This window comes from Corvus brachyrhynchos, unplaced genomic scaffold (assembly GCF_000691975.1).
Source record: "Corvus brachyrhynchos isolate BGI_N302 unplaced genomic scaffold, ASM69197v1 scaffold266, whole genome shotgun sequence".
NCBI classification, from domain to species: domain Eukaryota; kingdom Metazoa; phylum Chordata; class Aves; order Passeriformes; family Corvidae; genus Corvus; species Corvus brachyrhynchos.
Window position 1 is genome coordinate 1,732,847 of NW_008238633.1, and position 15,122 is coordinate 1,747,968.

Below are 15,122 nucleotides of genomic sequence, written 5' to 3' on the forward strand. Positions count from 1 at the left end.
CAGGAAATGGAGGACGCGGGGCCGGGAGGGCTCCCGGGGCTCCGTCAGCGCTGAGGGCTCCGCTCAACGACTGCGCGGGGCTTCCACGCGCGGCAGCCGGAAGGCCGGGGGGGAGAAAAGTTTGTTTGAGTTGTTGGGCAGAATTTGCTGTCAGCCGTTGTGCGTTACGCAGAGCTCAGAAGTAATTTACCGCTTAGTTCAGCTTCTGAGAATGTTTACATACATCTTCTCCCTTTTGCTTGGGAACTTTGTAAACGGATTAGCGGCCAGTTATCGCCCCAAACTCTACTCCTGCGTGGATAGTGCAGCAAGTACAACACACCAGCGTTACCCACAATTAGTTGTCATCCATTTGTTTAAATGTCTTTCCCTTCCTGTTCTTCAGGTACCAGAAACCCCCACTGAGCCCCCGGGCTGAGGAATAAAATGAGGCTGATCGTGGAGACACTTTGGATTGACCTTTCCTCAAGCTGTAAATCTAATATTATGGCACTGTTAAGTTTCTTTAATTAGACTATGAGTAACAACATGTGCCTTTTCCTCCCTGTTAAGTGCAGCTCATTTAAGATGGACTTGGGTTTATTTGTGTTTTGTGGGCTGTGTTTGCATGTCTGTGTGGTGTGGTTTATAACATGCTGTATTTTCCACGGAACTAAACCCATCCTGAGTTGTGAAAAGGCAGTGAGCCTCTCAGCAAAAACATCAGCATCGCCAACAGGCTTTGAACTCGTAATAACATTTTCCCCAGTAATAGCATTTCTTCCCATTAATTACTTTTTAAATCTCTACTGTCATAATCCTAGTCCAGCATAATTTTCATGGCCTTTGGTTGCCTCAAATACATTACAATCCTGTTCCCACGTTCAGTTTCAGTCAATTACTACTGTTTTCAAGTGATAAAGGGAAGAAAAATAGTATGTGTAGCTAAGGAAGTGCTCAGAACTTATAAATCATCATTTTTTTCACTGCATGGGAAAAAACAACCAACAGATCAATGTCACTCGCAAAGGCTGCAGAAACAAAATCATATATGCTCATTTTTCATCAAAGCTTTTCTAAAGTAGTAAAACCTGGCTTCTCTCTGAGTCTTTGTAATAGGAGTCAGGAATTTTGGACCGACAGATCTCTTGTAATAAAACTTTTCTAACTTTTTGTTGTGTTGTACTGGTTGTACTTCTGGAGCTGTCCCTGAGGCCAGGAAACTCCAGGCTTAATCTTGGTGGCACCTGTAGACTTAGTGTCATAAAAAGTTTTTGTGACTGATGAAGGTGATAAATTGCCCTGAGCAAATCGAAACTCTTTATCTAAAAGAACTTCAAATCATACCCTGGAGTCTCCCTTAGTTGAAGTGGAACCAGGGTGCAACTGTGAGTGAAAATGCTTTACTCAAGAAGTGTTACTGTTGGTGACACATCAATTAATCATCCTCTCTAAGTGTACTGCCTCACATTCATCTCCAGCGTTCTCATAAGACAGGATATTCTTAGCGATGTTTCATTCTAATGGAGGAAATTCTCCCCCAGCAGATAGTAAGAGAGTCTTTAACAGCATTTGGTTTGTGTACTTGCCTCAATAATGAATTTGGCTTGTTGTATCTTCATAAAACTTGTAGTTCTTGTTCTGCAAGTTTCCCTTTGATATTTAGGCAAAGCATAGTCTTGCAGTTAGAGAACAAAAGTGAGGAGCATGATATCTATTCTGGGCTCAGTTAGTACTTCCTAGAGAAAACAAAGGAGACAGAAAACAAAGTGGAAGTACAAAGTCTCTACATTTCTTGCACACAAGGAAAATACAATTTTATGTCATGTGTCTGCCCCAAAAATCCCAAGCCTCCAGAGCAATTTGCGAATAGCTGTGCTCAGAGGAGCTCCAGTGCAGTCCCAGCTGAAGGTAAACTGTTGTTTCACCAATATATCTTTCTTAACACAGACAATTCTTAGAAGTGTTGGACAAAGAGCCAAATCATTTTAAGACCAAATAAAACAACAAATCACGTTTTGTTGTTGCATTGTTTTCCTGTGAGTGGTCGGAGCTGTGGGTAGAGAACTGTTCCAGTTGCTGGGTGATTGTCATTGCCTCTCAGCCCCAGATTTCCATTGTTAAAGCAAACCTTCCTGCATTTTGTCGGTGGGATTTTTCAAAACCGGGGACGCCTAAAATAAACGCTGTGGATTGTTAGTATTTATTTGGAAAGAATCGTATTTATTCTGAATATGGCTGAGCTGAAAACACCTCATGAGCAGCACAGTCAAGAACAAGTGGTGGCTGTTTCCCCTTCCTTCCCCATGCCCTGCCATCCCTTCCCCTGACAGGAGGCCGCAGCAGGGCAGCAACACCCCCACCTTTCCAAGGCCTGCCCCTGGATGCTGTGCCCCAGCCTCGGCAGCAAATGGAATTCCAGGGGGCTAAGAGTCTACAGGCAGCTCTGTGGATTTACTTCTTTAGAAAAGTCACACTCAGCCTGCTGTGGAACAGAGGCCTGATGAACCCCCAGTGAAATCAGCTGCTGTGCTGAGAAAGGGGAGACTGACTCTGGGTGACCCTTGGCTGTGTAAATGACAGCTTGGGGAGCACCAGGGCTGGTCTCAAGAGACTGCTGAAATGTAGAAGGCACATATTCCCTATATTCCCTGGATGATGCAACAGATAGCAGGAGAGATCTGCCTGCTTCTTGTATAAAATATTCGTATTTGTATTCAAGCTTCATGGCTGAATTATTTCATAGGCATATATATATGCATGTATTTTTTATTTTGAGAGTGTGTCTATGCTAAATTAGCTATATACAGTCTTCTAGGGCAAAATGTGTCTGGTTGAAGAGAAGCAATCATACTGATTCCAGATGCTTAGTCCATTTTGATTTATTATAATTAGCTGATGAGATTTCCAATAATTACTTATTTAGTGTATATAATAATACAAGAGTGATGAGTTAGCTCATGACTGTTGCACAGATATCCACATTTAGAATCGGGCAAAAAGAACTTCCTTTGCTAGCTAAGAACTGCAGCTACACAATCATCCCTCTATTTCTCTAAAGAGATTGAAATCAGTTATTCAGGAAGTCCTGTGGAATAAAGAGCCAGAACTTACATGGTACAAGAGGGGGCCTTCAGGACTCAGTGCCTGGAGCAGCAGATTGGTGTCCCATGAGAATGGGAAGGTGAAACTGCAGATGAAGTCACCATGAGGCCATACCCAACATAAGCAGTGTGGCACAGGCTGAGGCACGCTGACAAAACGTCTCAATAAAGTATCCTCTAAAGCATATTCTCTGACATGGAAAGAACACACAAACCTCCTTGTGCTGTTCTGTTACTTTTAAAACAACCCTCAATAACCTGCTGGGTGCCAGCTGCTCGGTGTACTTTAATATTTTACACTGTGCCCACCTTCCAGGTGTCATTTCCTTTGGTCACACGGGCACTTCAGCACCGAGCCCAGCATTATGGCTGTTAAGCTGGCTACAGTGTTAAGAATCACAGCAGCATTGGACGGTATGTGTGGCACTGCAAAGACCTGCTGCTGCAGGCTCTGAGGCCACGCACCCCCAAGACTGAGGGACAACCTCCAAAACCTGCAGTGCCAGAGGCACTGTGCCGTGAGAACAGCATAGATGTTTATGTACACAGTGCTGATGGAGTTCTGGTGTCCCTCTAAAATGGGATATTCCACTGAAGGGGCAGATTTAGTCATTCTGCTGCTTCTCTTTCTGAGCAGTGCCCTGGGGTTACCCAGGACAATGTGGAGCCCGGGTCAGGAGGTGCCTGGATTGTCCCCAGAGAGCTGCGGCTCGCTGGGTCTGTTATCAGCTGTCTGCCCTCAGGCATCTGCCGCAGTCAGTCTGCAGCCCGGGCTCCTCCCTTGCTTCAGATGCTTTTAGCACTGCTCCCAGACACTTACACAAGTGATTCCAGAATTTGAGTTTTACTGATGAGGAATCGGTGACCAAAAATTTCTATGCAGTGTTTATTGCAAATACAACTAAAAAAAGTTAATTATTAATTTAACATGATTGGACTCGATGAGCCCAGGCGTTCCATGATGTTGATGGTACCAGTTGAACGCTTGTGCCGTTCTGACAGGGCATCTCCTGAGCTGTGACTCCAGAGGAGGATCAGATCCCACAACTAAACCTCCTCTTTGCTCCCAGTCCTGCTGGGCTATGTCAATGGATTTTGGAGCCTCCACTTGAGATTCATAACCAGCCCATCTTGTTTCAGTGTATGTTTGACATTGAGCAACTGTATCTAGACACCAAAGGCTTTACCTTGTTGAGGGGACATCCCCTCATGACTGTTCCAGTTAACTCTGGGAAGGAAAGAGATTCTTAGGAAAAAAACCAGTATGTCCAGAGGGCAGTGGCGGAGCAGAGACATCCAGATGCTGGAACAGCTTCATCAAGTTTTCCAGAGGCAGCTGGAGGCAGAGAAGATGGACTGGTCTAGGCTGACTCGCCTGAAGAGAGTATCAAAGCAAAGCTGCCTTGTTCTCTCCCACTGCCACAGCTCCCAGCAGCAGGTTCCTAACCTAGTTTGGATGCAGCAATCCTCAGCTGGGATCCAACACTGAAATGAGCTCTTTATCTGTACTTGACCAGGCTCCAAGTGATTTCAGTAAGAGGAGGCTGAGTCAGGACTTGGCTATAGGTGGATCAGAGCCTTTGCAGTGTTTATTTATGAAATATATCCCATCTGGTGCCCTGTTTGCAGCCTGCCAAAGCAAAGGGGATTAAAACCTTGCCCCCCCAATATCTCATTACTGAAGTAATGAGTAGAACTTTTTTTCCCCTCTACATTATTCCTGGAATAAGCTGTCAAGCAAGCAGTTGAGTTGTTGCACCTTACCACAACCTGTGCCAAGAAAGATTTAGCAGCATGATAATTTAATGGAAAATATTATAGCCACATTCCTTTCAGACATAAATTCTCTGCAAAAAGATAGATATCTAATGGGAAACATTTTGTGTTACTATTACAGTGATTTATCTGCTTTATTGTTTTTTCCAGTGAGGTGTTTTACCCAAAATAGTGCAGAGGATTTAGGAAAGTGAGCTAAGTGAGGTTGTCCCACCTCGGATTGAAATGTGGATATGAACCTGACAGCATCCTTTCAGCTGCATTAAATAATACTTAGAAGTACAAAAATAATTATGAGAAATACTCTTTTAAAAGAGATGTGCCCCTGAAGCTGTGCAAAGCCATGTTAGGGATATGCCCGTCAGGAAGGAGTGGTGAGAATAACTCACAGGAGAGGAGAAATTATCTAAGAAATGTAAGCATTACCAACAACAAAAAGATAACTGAATTCCATGGTAATTTCCACCAAGTAACGAATGAAAACAATTGGGCTCTACCAACAGAGATGACAAACAGTTCTGTAGTTCCTAGAATATTTGTGCGTGCTAAAAATAAGCGTGGCTCACTTCAATTGCATGAGAAACTACAAGCTGAGGATGAGTAAAAGGTCATAGAAAGGGTACTGGCTTGGAGGTAGGGAGTATAGTAGTGTAGAAGTATAGAAGTATAGAAGTATAGGAACAAGCATATCACAATTCAGAGTTGTGACAAAGGGGCGTGTGTAAGATAATAGAGTTGCTTTAATTATGTTATAGGCTCAAAGTTGGAGCAGTAATGCAGCTGAGGCAGTTTTAAAGGTTAAAAACCCCCCAGATACTGTGGGGTTCCCCAGCAGGACAAACATACTGTGTTTGGAATTGTAAAGGTTAAAATTTACAGGTAAAAACTCCTCTAAGCTACTCTGACTTCTGCTCTTTTCATGTCAATTCCATATAAATTAAATAGAAATGAAAAAAATTTCTCCTCACATTTGTATCATCATATAATTTTTCAATGCTAAATTTACAGATCTAGTTGTTTGATTCAGCCAAATATGAAAAATCCTCAGCCTCAATGTAGGCTCTTGGTAAGTGACAACATCCTAAACACACGACCAGCTTCTTCTCCTCAGTGCACACAGCTGGGTGCTGCTCTTCTCTTGGGATGTTCTCGAGTTGTTTTAAGGATTTCAGTCCCAGAAATACAAATGGACATTGCAAAACCATACTGAGGTCCTGGGGTGTGACTGATTTAAGCAAGACTTTTACTTAGGAAGGAACTATCTTCGTTTCCTAGGCTTCTCCTCATTAACATGTGTAAAATTTAACTTAGTGAACAGCTACCGAAGTCTTGAGTTTCAGAAAAGGATTTATTCATGAGCACATATGGCCTGCTATATAAATGCATAGTTCATAATTCATAAGAGGTGTGATCTTCTCTGTATAAATAAATAATTTTCTTCTGTTTTCCAGCTTTTTGAATTGATTATTTATAAAATCTTGTGGTGCATTCTTAAGGAATCTAGGAATAGCTCTCTCTGGCACATACACTTAATACTTCCACGTAAACTCTGCTCTGGTGTGAGTGCAGGAGGGGCTTCCATTCAGCATTTGGCCTTTCAGGATACATTTGCCAGTGCTCTGTCATCTTACAGGTCCTTCCTTCTCCTGCTAAATATCCCCAGTTCTATTGCTCAGTGTGAGGAGTGGCTATTTCTATTTTGCAAAGTTGTATGCAGCAGGTTTTGTTCCCCTGGTGTTTTTAATTCCCGGGTGGTCTCTCTGGAGCGGCTGGAAACCCCACTTACATGTTTTGTCAGACTTCAGAATTACAGAGTGCAAAACTCTTGTGCCAAGTGTTGCACATGGGTTGTGATCTGTACCTAAACCCCTGCCTGGCTTTTGCAGTGCCACAACAGCACAAGGTACCGCTGGTCCTTTGCTTCAGAGAAGAGGCTCATAAAGGAAAAATACTGCTGTTAAAATGACAGGCTTGAGTACAAACTGGCAGAAACCAACAATTAAAAGGAAAGATGTTCCCTCCTGCGTGTTTTGTAGCTTGACCAAGCTGCATTACAAGGGACAGAAATGAAGAGTCATTGCCCAGCCTGCTCAAGCACAGCCAGAGGAAGAATATATGCCCAGTTAAAAGGGATAGGTGCTTGGAGGAGAGCAGGAACGGGTCTGCCTGAAGCGTGACTTAAATACTTGATGACTTTTTAATACAAAATAGTGATTTTTGAAGATCTTAAGGACCAATGGAGGAGTCAGAGTAAATCCAAGTCTTTTGGCACATGTGGAAGTGCTGTTTGAATTCCTTACCCCACACGTGAGAAATGAGACTTCACACTTTTAAGTCATTTTTCCCCCAGCGCTTCATGATTATTTCACCAATTTTACGCCACCTTAGGTATGGAACCAAAGAATAATAGAATGATTTAGGTTGGAAAAGATCCTCAAGATCATCAGCCATTAACCCAGCAGTGCCAAGGCCACCACTGCCGCATGTCCCCAGGTGCCACATCCCCAGAAGAAGATAAACAGGGCCTGGTGTATTTGCACAGTTTATCAAATTGTGTGTATGGACTTCCGAGCTGCAGCCACTGGGCTTTCAAAAGATCCCTAATTCCAGGGTGATGGTACAACATACATTATATAGGAGTGCTTTGGGATTCATGTGAACACCACAAAAGCAGATAGAGTCACCTAAGAGAAGGATGGCATTTGGTTCCAGCGTTTGTTATTCAATAAAATGGAGTAAAAAGCCTGTCATTGCTCAAAAGTATGGCTTGTTTTTCCTCACTGGCATCCTATTTGATAATATCATATTATAGTAATTAAATACGCAGTAACTCATCTGAGACTCATATTATTAATACTATCACCAGCTTTAACAGGCATGCTTCATATTAAAGTCTTCTTTAAAAAATTCTTCCTTTAAGATTCAGGCAGCTGGAAGTCTAGTCATCATTATATCATAAATATCTGTCTCCAAGGTTAGTCACACTAATGAAAGGAGTCATCTAGGAGGATGTTTTATCTATGGGAGCCTGAAAATGGCACAATACTGGTATCTAGCAAAAGATAGGGAAAAGGAGGTTGTATGTGAATTTAGGAGAAAAATCAGCTGTCCCTGAAAACTGAAGAATAAATAGAATAATGGGTTTTTTTCTTTGCAGAAGGGAGATGCTATTTTTCAGAAATTATCACTTGTTTTTCTCTTCAGTGTATACCAGGATAAAACACATTATCTGCTCTGGCCATGGTTATTTTCCTGGAAGCAGCTCTCAGTCAGCTTCAAACTGGGAAAAGTGATAGAAGCAATAAAAAATGGAAAGTACCTCAAGAATATACTCTCATATTTTGTGTTGGGAATGACCTTAGGTGTTGGCTGATCCCTCTATTGTTCCCAAGGTTCCTGCAGTGACTAACGTTGACACCGGAGCGTTCAGAAACAAACACATTCATTAGCCAACCTGATGAGCAGGTTTGCGGGCGTGCAACTCCTGCCTGAGTCAGGAGAAGCTCGGGGTGTTTGGTTGGAAGCAGAGACCTGAACTGCAGGGGATGTGTTGTGGGGTGGCTGTGACTCCCTCGTGTGGCTCTGCTGGGGTCACTGAGATGGCTGAGACCCCCCAGCACCAGCACAGTGCAGCTGAGGGGCTGTGCTCCCACAAGGGGATGGTGCCAGCTGCTCTGGGCAGCTTTCCAACCTGAAGGAAGAACAAGCAGCTCATCGTTCCTCACCTGCTGTTCACCGGCATCTCTTCCCCTGCACGGGTGTAAAGGGAATGTCTGAGCCCACTCCATTAAATTTTCATTTAATGAAATGGAACCTCCTGCCTCAAAGGCAGGAAAGTGGCTTTGGGCCAGTCCATTAGTGCTGGTGAATAGAATAGTTAATTCTTCCTCATATCCGAGCACTGCTACACCTGCAGAGTGTTGGTGATGAGTGTTCGTTCCTAGACAAAATTCGCCCAGAAAATGCAGTTATTAGAGTATGTTACACCACACTCCAAAACTGGGGCATGCTAGGGTTAAGTTTGTTTTTACAACCTTAATTTAGGAATCTTGTGGACAGAATTACAACAGCCTTCAGTGAAATAATTCAGTGCTGCTTTTTCCTGGCCTCCTTGGGGTCAATCAGGGTTGCTTGCTAATGGAACCTTTACCTTGTTGGAAAAGCTGGGAGATGCACAAGGAGACTACAGCAAAGGGAAAGGACAATTTCATGGCTCAGAGAACTGAACCTTGTCCAGGGTGACTGAATTCTGTCCTTGTCTGTGTGACAGATCTCCGGGGGGATGCTGCACAGGTCACAGAACCTTTTCCCAGGTGGTGACAACGAGTATGTGCTTCATTTCCAAAGGCTCTGTGTGTGAGACACTCAGGAGTGAGCAATGAGCAGAACTGTAGGCAGGTCCTAACCCTGAAGCACAGGAGCTTCTTCTGAGCTGAGGGAAATCATCCTTGGAAATTGCTGAATCGGTTTTATTTGGTTGTCTCAATGTTGGCTGAGTGTGTGTCTCACCACGTGGGGGGACACGTTCATCTTGGAAAATGTATGAAAATGATGACAATTTGGGAGAGTCCCAAGCAACTACCCCAGAGCCTTCCAGAGGAAAACCCTGGTAAATAATCCACAGTACTCTGTTAGTGTTTGGACTCTAGAGACGGGGGAGCCAGCGGGAGAGATGGCACTGAGGAAAACAGGGGAACTTCTGCCTTTCCAGTTTTAAACAGTGGGACACTGATACAGCACAGGCCAACCAACAAGGTTCTAGGGAATGTAACAAACTTCTCACACCAGTGTCTCTGTGCTGATCATTCCTTTGAAAGAGGGGCTGCTCCAGTGCATTTCTGCCAGTACACATCCTAAAACCCCTTCAGATGTGTGTCCTGCAGCTGCAGGCAATGTTCAGCTCTGTATCTGCTTCATGTGCTTCCCTTTCCTACCCTTAGATCCAAGTGTCCTGATGGTTAATCCTAAATTGTAAACAGGCCTTTGATTTCACCCCAGCCCAGGGGGTGGAGGGGAGCCGTGCCAAGCCCTGGGCACACGCAGCGCTCAGGTGAGGAGGACTCAACCCCTGGCATTTCCCAAGTTTTGCTTCGTGTCCCTTTCTTTTTAAAGAATAACTTGATAGAAGAATGACTCCCAAGTAGTTCTTGTAGAGTACTTGGAGACTGATCAAATGAATTGCAAGTCAGTGATGTTCTGTCTCTGTATTGCAGTACAAGTGGAAACACAGACTCCTTGGCAATACTAAGCTTGTCAAAATCAAATCTAAAACTCTTGGTTTGTTTTTCTGTTTGACATCTCTCTTTCTGGGTTTTCCACAGAAACTCAGGGAAAAAATACTTGTGGAAAAAGGGTGAGTGAAAACTGATAAAAGGTGTTAAGCAGAGCCAGGGGAATCCCTCTGTACAAACCAGCCTTCCCCCAGTTATGTCTCTGAGAACGAGACCACTGTCCTTATGTCCTTATGCCCTTATTTTTGTGTTGTCTCTGAAAATAAGCAATTTATTTCTGACATACTAGAAAAGAGGATACTGAGACAAAGACTTTCTTTAGCCACTCACTGGCTTCCCCATCTCGAGTAAATTTAAACCAACTAAAATCACATCCAATTAACAAAGTAGCTTTAGAGTGTTCTCTTAAAATACAGCCCAGCTTATTTTCATTATTATATCCTAGAAAGCCACTGGTCTAACCAGGCCAACATTTTGCACTTGCATTTGGGAGTGTGACTGGATCAGGGGAGTAACTCTATATTTGAATAGTGACGAGGCAGAGCCCCGTGGTACATGATGTGACAGTGGTCCATGCAGGGTGAAATCCAGAAAGCTCAAGGGCCCCTTTCACCCTGTTCATACCACGGAGAACGGGATGTGTGAATTCCAACAGATCTGATTTCAAGTTAACTCCATATTTATACTCCTGGTGCTCATCTGTTCCACCAAGAAAAGATCATCTGAAAAACGTGATCCCTGTTAATAGTAGCTAAAAGGCTCATTCAGCTCATTAAGTGAAGCAAGCAGAAAGCTCCTGGCAGGAGCAACAGCTGTATGCCTGACCTTTCCCCATTCCCCCTTTTCCCTGTCTGCACTCAGGCCCAGGCTCAGGCATTCCTAGGAGCCGTGTATTTGGAAAAAGAGAGCTATTTTTATTCACCGTGTGGTTTCTCAGCAGAGAGGTCTTTAGGAATATTTCCTTTCACGTCAATCCCTTTAAACGTTTTACAGAGCAGAGTCTGTTCTGGGAAGTCAGTAAATCTGAATTCATGTTTTGAAGTTTTATCATGGCTGGGAATATAACGTGCAGAAGGCAGCCAGCAGGGCTGATGAATAAAGCAAATGCAGGCTGTGGAGTCCTGCTAAAGCTATTACCAGAGTATTTTACATTTTCCGTGCACCCAAATTAAACCCTTTACACAAGCAAAGTAATTCAAAACCATCTGGCACCAGAATTTGGGATTTCATAATGCTTTAATGCAAACCATGTGAGCAGAATGTCCAAAATGTCTGTGTCACTGGGTTGAATGAAGAGATGTGAAGATGAACTTCGCAACAGCTTTGTGCAGTTTTCACTGGGGTTGAGCAGGGATAACCTCTGCACTGTCACCTGTCCTTGCCTGACACTGGGCACCTTCTGTTCCTGGACATGGAGGAAAAGCCAGGATCAGAGAGGAGGAGCCCAACTCTGAAGCCAGATGTACAACTCCAGAATAAAGCTAAATAGCCACATGAGTTTTTTCCATCTTGACAGTCAGGATTTGTTATATAATAGGTCATCAAAGACCTATTTGGCCCTCAGTATGGAAGAGATGCTTCATCCTCTGCCAGTGTTCTCCTGAAGTGCCTTCCCACCCTGCACTGCAGTTTAACAGGCAGTGGGAATGACTGTGACAAAGGGAACTCAGGATCGCTCGGAATTCAGGGTTCCTCTCTCCTCCTCTCAGGGCTCGATCCCACCATGAGTCCCCAGGGGGTGATAGGCAAGCTCTGGTTCTGTGTGAGGGAGCCCAGTGTTCTCAGGAACAGGGCAGGTCACAGCCAAACCGACTGCTGACACCTTCACCAGGCACAAACTCTGCCTTCCCTGGCTGTGCCTCTCCGGAGTGTGCTACAAGAGGCTTTGCCAAACACCTTCACCGTCCCAGGCTCCTTGAGGTGCCAGTTGTGGATTCTTTATCCCCTTCCCTGTATGGATTCTTTATTCTTCCCTACACATTTTGTTTGAGGGCATTGCCAACAGTCCCCTGCACTGCCCACACTGGCCTTGGGCCCCGAGGACAGCACCACTCCTCAGCCATTCCTCAGTTTAGAGCACCGTGCTCTCATGGAAGGAGGTGGATCCTAACAAGATGCATCTCTAATGAGAAGGGATTGGGAGGTGCCAGATTCCAGTTGCACTTGGAAATGTGCACAGTATGGAATGGGCACATCATGGAACAGTTTGGGCTGGAAGAGACCTTAAAGCTCATCCCATCCCACCCCTGCCACGGGCAGGGACACCTTCACCTATCCCAGGGTGCTCCAAGCCCCGTCCAACCTGCCCTTGGACACTGCCAGGGATCCAGGGGCAGCCACAGCTGCTCTGGGAACCTGTGCCAGGGCCTCCCCACCCTCCCAGGGAACAATTCCTTCTTAATAGCTGATCTAAACTCTTTATCAGTGTGAAGCCTTTCCCCCTTGTCCTGCCACTCCATCCCTTGTGAAGAGTCTCTCTCCATCTTTCCTGTAAGCCCCCTTCAAGGACTGCAAGGCCACAGTTTGGTGACCCCAAAGCTTCTCTTCTCCAGGCTGAACAATCCCAATTCCCTCAGCCTTTCCTCACAGGAGAGGTGCTCCAGCCCTGTGACCATCCTGCAGTCCCTGAATGTAACAGACAGCTCTGCCCTGCAGGGTGGAGCATGAGAGCAGAGGACTCATCTGGCACCAAGCCTTTCTAGACAACATTTTAAATTAAAAACCTCAGTAATAGTGCCAGTAAAATAATCACAGCAATTACATTTATCTGGGATGGCAGGAGCAAAGTCCTTATGGCAGCCTGAAGCCTCCCCTGAGGATGTCAGAAATCACCTGGTGGTTGCTCAGTTAGGCCAGGAATCCATCAGGAAGGGCCAGAGAAAGGCAGGGGTGGATGGAATGTGGCTGTGCTTCCACTGCAGCCTAGGGCAGCTGGGTTTATCTGGGAGAGGCACAGCTCTCTCCCCTGCAGGGTTGGGATGAGATTCCATCCCCAGTGTCCAGAGAGCTGGGAAGGGCTGGGAAGCCACATGGCCCTCAAGTGCCTCAGCCCAGGAGCTCAGGGTCTGCTTGGCATCCAGCCTCCAGCCACTTCCCTGCCACTGGAGGATGCCAAGGGACACTCAGCCTGAGAATGTTCTTTCCAGACTCTCCAATCTGCAAACTCCCCCCTCCGGAGCTTCTCTCCTTGAACTAGCCACCCCCAGTTCCTGGTCATCCATCCCTGCCAGCTTTCCTTTCCCAGTTCCCTCCCAGAGCACAGGCTGTACTGGCATTGGTGGTATTCTGGTAGTAATATACTGTGTTAGGATTGATACTTCCCAGCTTTGGAAGGACCTGGAGCTGCTGGAACAAGTCCAGAGGAGGCCCTGGAGCTGCTCCAGGGCTGGAGCCCCTCTGGAGCCAGGCTGGGAGAGCTGGGGGTGCTCACCTGGAGAAGAGAAGGCTCCAGGGAGAGCTCAGAGCCCCTTGCAGGGCCTAAAGGGGCTCCAGGAGAGCTGCAGAGGGACTGGGGACAAGGCATGGAGGGACAGGACCCAGGGAATGGCTTCCCAGTGCCAGAGGGCAGGGCTGGATGGGATATTGGGAAGGAATTGTTCCCTGGGAGGGTGGGCAGGCCCTGGCACAGGGTGCCCAGAGCAGCTGGGGCTGCCCCTGGATCCCTGGCAGTGCCCAAGGCCAGGCTGGACATTGGGGCTTGGAGCAGCCTGGGACAGTGGGAGGTGTCCCTGCCATGGGAGGGGTGGGACTGGGTGGGCTCTGAGGTCCCTCCCAGCCCAAACCAGTCTGGGCCTCTGTGATTCTATACCAGAAGCCAGTACATCATCACTTATGTAGTGACTTTGCCAGCAATTCTTTCTGCTAATTTAGTAATTACTTTATTCCAAAATGATTATTTGGCAAATTCAGTTTGTCAAATGAACAACTGGGAGTATTTTTTCAATTCTCTTTTATAAATCTGTGTTCCTTTATCTTTGAACACAGAAATAAAGGCCGATTCCCTGTCCCGGCTGCCGGGGATGGCTCGGGACAGCCCAATTTACCCAATTTGGGGCTCTCCCCGGGAATCCCCGAGTCCGCCGCGAGAGGGAGGACGTGCCTTGTGCCACGCTCAGATTCCACCCGGGAGCTCCCGGCTGGCAGGAAAGTTACACCCGTTTACATTAAGATTCTATTTTAGATCAGGGTAGCCAAAATCGGTGCAAGATGTTGGCTGACATTTGTAGTCGAGTGTAAGAATAGCTTATTTTGGGTTGCCATAAACACATCCCAAGCTGACATAAACTAAACTAAGAGCCTTTACAAAGTGTTTATACCAGTTTCACTGAGCTGGTTGAAACCTCCGTGGGGGATTAACCAGTGGGACCTTTGTGTTTGGATAAACACCGAGCCTGAAATACACTAATTTAGCTCAGAATGGGAACGAAAAACTCTGGTTTATCTTCAGAAGTAAACGGTGCACTGTACTCATCAGCAGCTTCACAGAAAGACCCTCTTGAAGAAGAGACTCCTCATCTCTACTTGACTGTTTCTATTTGAATATTTTGCATTAATTTTTGTTGTTGATTCTGCTTCCAGACGATCTCTTACCACTGGGGCATTCTGTGAATGCAGCCACATGTCTGAGGACAAGGGAGATAGTATGTTCTAGCACTTGGCTGCTTGAGAACTTTGCATTTAAAGCGAAATTTGTAGCAGAAAAATGTACTGAGGATTTGTTTCAGTAATGGTGCTGAGGTGTTGCTGGTTTGTTTGCTGGGATGCAGGGGGAAATCGCTGTTTGGAGTGGTTCAGGTTTGAAATGTCTGGGTCTGTACAATGTCTTCTGAATATTTTTTCCATCCCTCACTTCTCTCAGTTAAGATCACCCCGTTCCTCCCTTTCATACACTTCCTCCCAGGCTTTGCAATCTCCATTGCCCCAAGGAAATGCAGCTGTCATGATGGTTCACAGATCAAAATTCAGCCTTTAATGTAGCTAAGGCTTGATCCATTAACCACTTTGAAGATTATGACCAAAGCCTTAAACTGGC